Genomic DNA, 12,992 nt, shown 5'->3' on the forward strand with positions numbered 1-12,992 from the left:
GTACATAGTCAATGTGGAGGCTATATACAGGGGGAACCGGTACTGAGTCAATGTGGAGGCTATATACAGGGGGTACCGGTACAGAGTCAATGTGGAGGCTATATACAGGGGGTACCGGTACAGAGTCAATGTGGAGGCTATATACAGGGGGTACTGGTACATAGTCAATGTGGAGGCTATATACAGGGGGTACTGGTACATAGTCAATGTGGAGGCTATATACAGGGGGTACTGGTACATAGTCAATGTGGAGGCTATATACAGGGGGTACTGGTACATAGTCAATGTGGAGGCTATATACAGGGGGAACCGGTACTGAGTCAATGTGGAGGCTATATACAGGGGGTACCGGTACAGAGTCAATGTGGAGGCTATATACAGGGGGTACTGGTACATAGTCAATGTGGAGGCTATATACAGGGGGTACTGGTACATAGTCAATGTGGAGGCTATATACAGGGGGAACCGGTACTGAGTCAATGTGGAGGCTATATACAGGGGGTACCGGTACAGAGTCAATGTGGAGGCTATATACAGGGGGTACCGGTACAGAGTCAATGTGGAGGCTATATACAGGGGGTACTGGTACATAGTCAATGTGGAGGCTATATACAGGGGGTACTGGTACATAGTCAATGTGGAGGCTATATACAGGGGGAACCGGTACTGAGTCAATGTGGAGGCTATATACAGGGGGTACCGGTACAGAGTCAATGTGGAGGCTATATACAGGGGGTACTGGTACATAGTCAATGTGGAGGCTATATACAGGGGGTACTGGTACAGAGTCAATGTGGAGGCTATATACAGGGGGTACTGGTACATAGTCAATGTGGAGGCTATATACAGGGGGTATCAGTACAGAGTCAATGTGGAGGCTATATACAGGGGGTATCAGTACAGAGTCAATGTGGAGGCTATATACAGGGGGTACCGGTACAGAGTCAATGTGGAGGCTATATACAGGGGGTATCAGTACAGAGTCAATGTGGAGGCTATATACAGGGGGTACCGGTACAGAGTCAATGTGGAGGCTATATACAGGGGGTACTGGTACATAGTCAATGTGGAGGCTATATACAGGGGGTACTGGTACAGAGTCAATGTGGAGGCTATATACAGGGGGTACTGGTACAGAGTCAATGTGGAGGCTATATACAGGGGGTACTGGTACATAGTCAATGTGGAGGCTATATACAGGGGGTACTGGTACATAGTCAATGTGGAGGCTATATACAGGGGGTACTGGTACAGAGTCAATGTGGAGGCTATATACAGGGGGTACTGGTACATAGTCAATGTGGAGGCTATATACAGGGGGTACTGGTACATAGTCAATGTGGAGGCTATATACAGGGGGTACTGGTACATAGTCAATGTGGAGGCTATATACAGGGGGTACTGGTACATAGTCAATGTGGAGGCTATATACAGGGGGTACTGGTACATAGTCAATGTGGAGGCTATATACAGGGGGAACCGGTACTGAGTCAATGTGGAGGCTATATACAGGGGGTACCGGTACAGAGTCAATGTGGAGGCTATATACAGGGGGTACTGGTACATAGTCAATGTGGAGGCTATATACAGGGGGTACTGGTACATAGTCAATGTGGAGGCTATATACAGGGGGAACCGGTACTGAGTCAATGTGGAGGCTATATACAGGGGGTACCGGTACAGAGTCAATGTGGAGGCTATATACAGGGGGTACCGGTACAGAGTCAATGTGGAGGCTATATACAGGGGGTACTGGTACATAGTCAATGTGGAGGCTATATACAGGGGGTACTGGTACATAGTCAATGTGGAGGCTATATACAGGGGGAACCGGTACTGAGTCAATGTGGAGGCTATATACAGGGGGTACCGGTACAGAGTCAATGTGGAGGCTATATACAGGGGGTACTGGTACATAGTCAATGTGGAGGCTATATACAGGGGGTACTGGTACAGAGTCAATGTGGAGGCTATATACAGGGGGTACTGGTACATAGTCAATGTGGAGGCTATATACAGGGGGTATCAGTACAGAGTCAATGTGGAGGCTATATACAGGGGGTATCAGTACAGAGTCAATGTGGAGGCTATATACAGGGGGTACCGGTACAGAGTCAATGTGGAGGCTATATACAGGGGGTATCAGTACAGAGTCAATGTGGAGGCTATATACAGGGGGTACCGGTACAGAGTCAATGTGGAGGCTATATACAGGGGGTACTGGTACATAGTCAATGTGGAGGCTATATACAGGGGGTACTGGTACAGAGTCAATGTGGAGGCTATATACAGGGGGTACTGGTACAGAGTCAATGTGGAGGCTATATACAGGGGGTACTGGTACATAGTCAATGTGGAGGCTATATACAGGGGGTACTGGTACATAGTCAATGTGGAGGCTATATACAGGGGGTACTGGTACAGAGTCAATGTGGAGGCTATATACAGGGGGTACTGGTACATAGTCAATGTGGAGGCTATATACAGGGGGTACTGGTACATAGTCAATGTGGAGGCTATATACAGGGGGTACTGGTACATAGTCAATGTGGAGGCTATATACAGGGGGTACTGGTACATAGTCAATGTGGAGGCTATATACAGGTGGAACCGGTACTGTGTCAATGTGGAGGCTATATACAGGGGGTACCGGTACAGAGTCAATGTGGAGGCTATATACAGGGGGTACTGGTACATAGTCAATGTGGAGGCTATATACAGGGGGTACTGGTACATAGTCAATGTGGAGGCTATATACAGGGGGAACCGGTACTGAGTCAATGTGGAGGCTATATACAGGGGGTACCAGTACAGAGTCAATGTGGAGGCTATATACAGGGGGTACCGGTACAGAGTCAATGTGGAGGCTATATACAGGGGGTACTGGTACATAGTCAATGTGGAGGCTATATACAGGGGGTACTGGTACATAGTCAATGTGGAGGCTATATACAGGGGGAACCGGTACTGAGTCAATGTGGAGGCTATATACAGGGGGTACCGGTACAGAGTCAATGTGGAGGCTATATACAGGGGGTACTGGTACATAGTCAATGTGGAGGCTATATACAGGGGGTACTGGTACATAGTCAATGTGGAGGCTATATACAGGGGGAACCGGTACTGAGTCAATGTGGAGGCTATATACAGGGGGTACCGGTACAGAGTCAATGTGGAGGCTATATACAGGGGGTACCGGTACAGAGTCAATGTGGAGGCTATATACAGGGGGTACTGGTACATAGTCAATGTGGAGGCTATATACAGGGGGTACTGGTACATAGTCAATGTGGAGGCTATATACAGGGGGAACCGGTACTGAGTCAATGTGGAGGCTATATACAGGGGGTACCGGTACAGAGTCAATGTGGAGGCTATATACAGGGGGTACTGGTACATAGTCAATGTGGAGGCTATATACAGGGGGTACCGGTACAGAGTCAATGTGGAGGCTATATACAGGGGGTACTGGTACATAGTCAATGTGGAGGCTATATACAGGGGGTACTGGTACATAGTCAATGTGGAGGCTATATACAGGGGGTACCGGTACAGAGTCAATGTGGAGGCTATATACAGGGGGTACTGGTACATAGTCAATGTGGAGGCTATATACAGGGGGTACCGGTACATAGTCAATGTGGAGGCTATATACAGGGGGTACCGGTACATAGTCAATGTGGAGGCTATATACAGGGGGTAGTGGTACAGAGTCAATTTGGAGGCAATGTACAGGGGGTACTGAGTCAAAGTGGAGGCTATATACAGGGTGTTACGGTACAGAGTCAATGTGGAGACTATATACATGGGGTACCGGTACAGAGTCAATGTGGAGGCTATATACAGGGGGTACCAGTACAGAGTCAATGTGGAGGCTATATACAGGGGGTACCAGTACTGAGTCAATGTGGAGGCTAAATACAAGGGGTAACGGTACAGAGTCAATGTGGAGGCTATATACAGGGGGTACCAGTACTGAGTCAATGTGGAGGCTAAATACAAGGGGTAACGGTACAGAGTCAATGTGGAGGCTATATACAGGGGGTACCAGTACAGAGTCAATGTGGAGGCTATATACAGGGGGTACCAGTACTGAGTCAATGTGGAGGCTAAATATAGGGGGTACCGGTACAGAGTCAATGTGGAGGCTATATACAGGGGGTACCAGTACTGAGTCAATGTGGAGGCTAAATACAGGGGGTAACGGTACAGAGTCAATGTGGAGGCTATATACAGGGGGTACAGAGTCAATGTGGAGGCTATATACAGGGGGTACCAGTACAGAGTAAATGTGGAGGCTATATACAGGGGGTACTTGTACAGAGTCAATGTGGAGGCTATATACAGAGGGTACCGGTACAGAGTCAATGTGGAGGTTATATACAGGGGGTAATGGTACAGAGTTTATGTGGAGGCTATATACAGGGGGTACCGGTACAGAGTCAATGTGGAGGCTATATACAGGGGGTACAGAGTCAATGTGGAGGCTATATACAGGGGGTACCGGTACAGAGTCAATGCGGAGGCTATATACAGGGGGTACCAGTACTGAGTCAATGTGGAGGCTAAATACAAGGGGTAACGGTACAGAGTCAATGTGGAGGCTATATACAGGGGGTACCAGTACAGAGTCAATGTGGAGGCTATATACAGGGGGTACCAGTACTGAGTCAATGTGGAGGCTAAATATAGGGGGTACCGGTACAGAGTCAATGTGGAGGCTATATACAGGGGGTACCAGTACTGAATCAATGTGGAGGCTAAATACAGGGGGTAACGGTACAGAGTCAATGTGGAGGCTATATACAGGGGGTACAGAGTCAATGTGGAGGCTATATACAGGGGGTACCAGTACAGAGTAAATGTGGAGGCTATATACAGGGGGTACTTGTACAGAGTCAATGTGGAGGCTATATACAGAGGGTACCGGTACAGAGTCAATGTGGAGGTTATATACAGGGGGTAATGGTACAGAGTTTATGTGGAGGCTATATACAGGGGGTACCGGTACAGAGTCAATGTGGAGGCTATATACAGGGGGTACAGAGTCAATGTGGAGGCTATATACAGGGGGTACCGGTACAGAGTCAATGCGGAGGCTATATACAGGGGGTACAGGTACAGAGTCAATGTGGAGGCTTTAAACAGGGGGTACCGGTACTGAGTCAATGTGGAGACTATATACAGGGGGTACCGGTACAGAGTCAATGTGGAGGCTATATACAGGGGGTACCAGTACTGACTCAATGTGGAGGCTAAATATAGGGGGTACCGGTACAGAGTCAATGTGGAGGCCATATACAGGGGGTACCAGTACAGAGTCAATGTGGAGGGTATATACAGGGAGTACTGAGTCAATGTGGAGGCTATATACAGGGGGTAATGGTACAGAGTTTATGTGGAGGCTATATACAGGGGGTACCGGTACAGAGTCAATGTGGAGGCTATATACAGGGGGTACAGAGTCAATGTGGAGGCTATATACAGGGGGTACCAGTACTGACTCAATGTGGAGGCTAAATATAGGGGGTACCGGTACAGAGTCAATGTGGAGGCCATATACAGGGGGTACCGGCACAGAGTCAATGTGGAGGGTATATACAGGGGGTACCAGTACAGAGTCAATGTGGAGGCTATATACAGGGAGTAACAGTACAGACTCAATGTGGAGGCTATATACAGGGGGTAGCAGTACAGAGTGAATGTGGAGGCTATATACAGGGGGTACAGACACTGAGTCAATGTGGAGGCTATGTACAGGGAGTACCAGTACAGAGTCAATGTGGAGGCTATATACATGGTGTACCGGTACAGAGTCAATGTGGAGGCTATGTACAGGGAGTACAAGTACAGAGTCAATGTGGAGGCTATATACAGGGGTTACAGGTTCTGAGTCAATGTGGAGGCTATATACAGGGGGTACCGGTACAGAGTCAATGTGGAGGCTGTATACAGGGGGTACCGGTACTGAGTCAATGTGGAGGCTATATACAGGGGATACCGGTACAGAGTCAATGTGGAGGCTATATACAGGGTGTACCGGTACAGAGTCAATGTGGAGGATATATACAGGGGGTACCGGTACAGAGTCAATGTGGAGGCTATATACAGGGTGTACCGGTACAGAGTCAATGTGGAGGCTATGTACAGGGAGTACCAGTACAGAGTCAATGTGGAGGCTATATACAGGGGGTACAGACACTGAGTCAATGTGGAGGCTATGTACAGGGAGTACCAGTACAGAGTCAATGTGGAGGCTATATACATGGTGTACCGGTACAGAGTCAATGTGGAGGCTATGTACAGGGAGTACAAGTACAGAGTCAATGTGGAGGCTATATACAGGGGGTACAGGTTCTGAGTCAATGTGGAGGCTATATACAGGGGGTACCGGTACAGAGTCAATGTGGAGGCTGTATACAGGGGGTACCGGTACTGAGTCAATGTGGAGGCTATATACAGGGGATACCGATACAGAGTCAATGTGGAGGCTATATACAGGGTGTACCGGTACAGAGTCAATGTGGAGGATATATACAGGGGGTACCGGTACAGAGTCAATGTGGAGGCTATATACAGGGTGTACCGGTACAGAGTCAATGTGGAGGCTATGTACAGGGAGTACCAGTACAGAGTCAATGTGGAGGCTATATACAGGGGGTACCAGTACAGAGTGAATGTGGAGGCTATATACATGGTGTACCGGTACAGAGTCAATGTGGAGGCTATGTACAGGGAGTACAAGTACAGAGTCAATGTGGAGGCTATATACAAGGGGTACCAGTACAGAGTCAATGTGGAGGCTATATACAGGAGGTACCAGTACAGAGTGAATGTGGAGGCTATATACAGGGGGTACCGGTACAGAGTCAATGTGGAGGCTATATACAGGGGGTACCAGTACAGAGTCAATGTGGAGGCTATATACAGGGGGTACCGGTACATAGTCAATGTGGAGGCTATATACAGGGGGTAGTGGTACAGAGTCAATTTGGAGGCAATGTACAGGGGGTACTGAGTCAAAGTGGAGGCTATATACAGGGTGTTACGGTACAGAGTCAATGTGGAGACTATATACATGGGGTACCGGTACAGAGTCAATGTGGAGGCTATATACAGGGGGTACCAGTACAGAGTCAATGTGGAGGCTATATACAGGGGGTACCAGTACTGAGTCAATGTGGAGGCTAAATACAAGGGGTAACGGTACAGAGTCAATGTGGAGGCTATATACAGGGGGTACCAGTACTGAGTCAATGTGGAGGCTAAATACAAGGGGTAACGGTACAGAGTCAATGTGGAGGCTATATACAGGGGGTACCAGTACAGAGTCAATGTGGAGGCTATATACAGGGGGTACCAGTACTGAGTCAATGTGGAGGCTAAATATAGGGGGTACCGGTACAGAGTCAATGTGGAGGCTATATACAGGGGGTACCAGTACTGAGTCAATGTGGAGGCTAAATACAGGGGGTAACGGTACAGAGTCAATGTGGAGGCTATATACAGGGGGTACAGAGTCAATGTGGAGGCTATATACAGGGGGTACCAGTACAGAGTAAATGTGGAGGCTATATACAGGGGGTACTTGTACAGAGTCAATGTGGAGGCTATATACAGAGGGTACCGGTACAGAGTCAATGTGGAGGTTATATACAGGGGGTAATGGTACAGAGTTTATGTGGAGGCTATATACAGGGGGTACCGGTACAGAGTCAATGTGGAGGCTATATACAGGGGGTACAGAGTCAATGTGGAGGCTATATACAGGGGGTACCGGTACAGAGTCAATGCGGAGGCTATATACAGGGGGTACAGGTACAGAGTCAATGTGGAGGCTTTAAACAGGGGGTACCGGTACTGAGTCAATGTGGAGACTATATACAGGGGGTACCGGTACAGAGTCAATGTGGAGGCTATATACAGGGGGTACCAGTACTGACTCAATGTGGAGGCTAAATATAGGGGGTACCGGTACAGAGTCAATGTGGAGGCCATATACAGGGGGTACCAGTACAGAGTCAATGTGGAGGGTATATACAGGGAGTACTGAGTCAATGTGGAGGCTATATACAGGGGGTAATGGTACAGAGTTTATGTGAAGGCTATATACAGGGGGTACCGGTACAGAGTCAATGTGGAGGCTATATACAGGGGGTACAGAGTCAATGTGGAGGCTATATACAGGGGGTACCAGTACTGACTCAATGTGGAGGCTAAATATAGGGGGTACCGGTACAGAGTCAATGTGGAGGCCATATACAGGGGGTACCGGCACAGAGTCAATGTGGAGGGTATATACAGGGGGTACCAGTACAGAGTCAATGTGGAGGCTATATACAGGGAGTAACAGTACAGACTCAATGTGGAGGCTATATACAGGGGGTAGCAGTACAGAGTGAATGTGGAGGCTATATACAGGGGGTACAGACACTGAGTCAATGTGGAGGCTATGTACAGGGAGTACCAGTACAGAGTCAATGTGGAGGCTATATACATGGTGTACCCGTACAGAGTCAATGTGGAGGCTATGTACAGGGAGTACAAGTACAGAGTCAATGTGGAGGCTATATACAGGGGTTACAGGTTCTGAGTCAATGTGGAGGCTATATACAGGGGGTACCGGTACAGAGTCAATGTGGAGGCTGTATACAGGGGGTACCGGTACTGAGTCAATGTGGAGGCTATATACAGGGGATACCGGTACAGAGTCAATGTGGAGGCTATATACAGGGTGTACCGGTACAGAGTCAATGTGGAGGATATATACAGGGGGTACCGGTACAGAGTCAATGTGGAGGCTATATACAGGGTGTACCGGTACAGAGTCAATGTGGAGGCTATGTACAGGGAGTACCAGTACAGAGTCAATGTGGAGGCTATATACAGGGGGTACAGACACTGAGTCAATGTGGAGGCTATGTACAGGGAGTACCAGTACAGAGTCAATGTGGAGGCTATATACATGGTGTACCGGTACAGAGTCAATGTGGAGGCTATGTACAGGGAGTACAAGTACAGAGTCAATGTGGAGGCTATATACAGGGGGTACAGGTTCTGAGTCAATGTGGAGGCTATATACAGGGGGTACCGGTACAGAGTCAATGTGGAGGCTGTATACAGGGGGTACCGGTACTGAGTCAATGTGGAGGCTATATACAGGGGATACCGATACAGAGTCAATGTGGAGGCTATATACAGGGTGTACCGGTACAGAGTCAATGTGGAGGATATATACAGGGGGTACCGGTACAGAGTCAATGTGGAGGCTATATACAGGGTGTACCGGTACAGAGTCAATGTGGAGGCTATGTACAGGGAGTACCAGTACAGAGTCAATGTGGAGGCTATATACAGGGGGTACCAGTACAGAGTGAATGTGGAGGCTATATACATGGTGTACCGGTACAGAGTCAATGTGGAGGCTATGTACAGGGAGTACAAGTACAGAGTCAATGTGGAGGCTATATACAAGGGGTACCAGTACAGAGTCAATGTGGAGGCTATATACAGGAGGTACCAGTACAGAGTGAATGTGGAGGCTATATACAGGGGGTACCGGTACAGAGTCAATGTGGAGGCTATATACAGGGGGTACCAGTACAGAGTCAATGTGGAGGCTATATACAGGGGGTACCAGTACAGAGTCAATGTGGAGGCTATATACAGGGGGTACCAGTACTGAGTCAATGTGAAGGCTACATACAGGGGGTACCGGTACAGAGTCAATGTGGAGGCTATATACAGGGGGTACAGAGTCAATGTGGAGGCTATATACAGGGGGTACCAGTACAGAGTAAATGTGGAGGCTATATACAGGGGGTAGTTGTACAGAGTCAATGTGGAGGCTATATACAGGGTGTACCAGTACAGAGTCAATGTGGAGGCTATATACAGGGGGTAACGGTACAGAGTCAATGTGGAGGCTATATACAGGGAGTACTGAGTCAATGTGGAGGCTATATACAGGGTATTATGTAACAGAGTCAATGTGGAGGCTATATACAGGGGGTAACGGTACAGAGTCAATGTGGAGGCTATATACAGGGAGTACTGAGTCAATGTGGAGGCTATATACAGGGGGTACCAGTACAGAGTCAATTTGGAGGTTATATACAGGGGGTACCGGTAAAGAGTCAATGTGGAGGCTATATACAGAGGATGCAGAGTCAATGTGGAGGCTATATACAGGGGTTACAGAGTCAATGTGGAGGCTATTTACAGGGGGTACCGGGACAGAGTTAATGTGGAGGCTATATACAGGGGGTACCAGTACTGAGTCAATGTGGAGGCTATATACAGAGGGTACAGAGTCAATGTGGAGGCTGTATACAGGGGGTACCGGTACTGAGTCAATGTGGAGGCTATATACAGGGGGTACCGGTACTGAGTCAATGTGGAGGCTATATACAGGGGGTACCGGTACTGAGTCAATTTGGAGGCTATATACAGGGGGTACCGGTACTGAGTCAATGTGGAGGCTGTACACAGGGGATACCGGTACTGAGTCAATGTGGAGGCTATATACAGGGGGTACTGGTACAGAGTCAATGTGGAGGCTATATACAGGGGGTACCGGTACAGAGTCAATGTGGAGGCTATATACAGGGGGTACCGGTAACGAGCCAGTACAGAGTAGTTGAGGTTTTCGTACATGTGTGGAGGGGTGAAATTACGCTGTTAAGGAGCCTTTTGGACCTAGACTCTGGTACCGCTTGCGATAGTTGAGCGTGCAGTCCATGACTGGGGTGACTGGAGTCTTGGCCTATTTTTAGGGCCTAGCATAGAGGTCCTGGATGGCAGGAAGCTTGGCCCCAGTGATGTCCAGGGCCTTGTTAGTACACTCTGTAGCGCCTTGCGGTGATGAAACCAGTCAGGATGCTCTCGATTATGCAGCTGTAGAACTTTTTGAGGATCTATAGACCAATGACAAATCTTTTCAGTCTCCTGAGTGGGAAAAAGTGTTGTCGTACCCTCTTCATGACTGTCTTGGTCTTGGTCTTGGTGTGTTTGGACCATGATAGTTTGTTGGTGATGTGGACACCAAGGAACTTGAAACTCTCGACCCACTCCACTACAACCCAGTCGATGTTAATGGGGGCCTGTTCGGCCTGCCTTTTCCTGTTGTCCACCATCAGCTCCTTTGTCTTGCTCACATTGAGGGAGAGGTTGTTGTCTTGGCACCACACTGCCAGGTCTCTGACCCCCTTCCTATAGGCTGTCTCATTGTTGTCAGTGATCAGGCCTACCACTGTTGGGACGTCAGCAAACTTAATGATGGTTTTGGAGTTGTGTTTGGCGATGCAGTCGTGGGTGAACAGGGAGTACAGGAGGGGACGAAGCACACACGAGGGGTCCCAGTGTTTAGGGTCAGCATAGCAGACGTGTTGTTACCTACCCTTACCACCTGGAGGCGGCCCGTCAGGAAGTCCAGGATCTTGTTGCAAAGAGAGATGTTTAGTCCCAGGGTCCTTAGCTTAGTGATGAGCTTTGAGGGCACTATGGTGTTGAACGCTGAGCTCTAGTTAATGAACAGCATTCTCACATCTATCCAGGTGGGAAAGGGCAGTGTGGAGTGTGATTGAGATTGCATCATCAAATCAAATCAAATGTATTTGTCACATACACATGTTTAGCAGATGTTAATGCGAGTGTTACGAAATGCTTGTGCTTCTAGTTCCGACAATGCAGTAATAACCAACGAGTAATCTAACTAACAATTCCAAAACTACTACCTTATACACACAAGTATAAAGGGATAAAGAATATGTACATAAAGATATATGAATGAGAGATGGTACAGAGCGGCATAGGCAAGATGCAGTAGATGGTTTCGAGTACAGTATATACATATGAGATGAGTATGTAAACAAAGTGGCATAGTTCAAAGTGACTAGTGATACATGTATTACATAAAGATGCAGTAGATGATATAGAGTACAGTATATACGTATACATATGAGATGAATAATGTAGGGTATGTAAACATTATATTAAGTAGCATTGTTTAAAGTGGCTAGTGATATATTTTACATAAATTCCCATCAATTCCCATTATTAAAGTGGCTGGAGTTGAGTCAGTGTGTTGGCAGCAGCCACTCAATGTTAGTGGTGGCTATTTAACAGTCTGATGGCCTTGAGATAGAAGCTGTTTTTCAGTCTCTCGGTCCCAGCTTTGATGCACCTGTACTGACCTCGCCTTCTGGATGATAGTGGGGTGAACAGGCAGTGGCTCGGGTGGTTGTTGTCCTTGATGATCTTTATGGCCTTCCTGTGACATCGGGGGGTGTAGGTGTCCTGGAGGGCAGGTAGTTTGCCCCCGGTGATGCGTTGTGCAGACCTCACTACCCTCTGGAGAGCCTTACGGTTGTGGGCGGAGCAGTTGTCGTACCAGGCGGTGATACAGCCCGACAGGATGCTCTCGATTGTGCATCTGTAGAAGTTTGTGAGTGCTTTTGGTGACAAGCCAAATTTCTTCAGCCTCCTGAGGTTGAAGAGGCGCTGCTGTGCCTTCTTCGCGATGCTGTCTGTGTGGGTGGACAAATTCAGTTTGTCTGTGATGTGTACGCCGAGGAACTTAAAACGTACTACCCTCTCCACTACTGTCCCATCGATGTGGATAGGGGGGTGTTCCCTCGGCTGTTTCCTGAAGTCCACAATCATCTCCTTAGTTTTGTTGACGTTGAGTGTGAGGTTATTATCCTGACACCACACTCTGAGGGCCCTCACCTCCTCCCTGTAGGCCGTCTCGTCGTTGTTGGTAATCAAGCCTACCACTGTTGTGTCGTCCGCAATCTTGATGATTGAGTTGGAGGCGTGCGTGGCCACGCAGTCGTGGGTGAACAGGGAGTACAGGAGAGGGCTCAGAACGCACCCTTGTGGGGCCCCAGTGTTGAGGTTCAGCGGGGTGGAGATGTTGTTTCCTACCCTCACCACCTGGGGGCGGCCCGTCAGGAAGTCCAGTACCCAGTTGCACAGGGCGGGGTCGAGAC

The sequence above is a fragment of the Oncorhynchus mykiss genome, chromosome 14 (assembly GCF_013265735.2).
Source record: "Oncorhynchus mykiss isolate Arlee chromosome 14, USDA_OmykA_1.1, whole genome shotgun sequence".
Classification (NCBI taxonomy): Eukaryota; Metazoa; Chordata; class Actinopteri; order Salmoniformes; family Salmonidae; genus Oncorhynchus; species Oncorhynchus mykiss.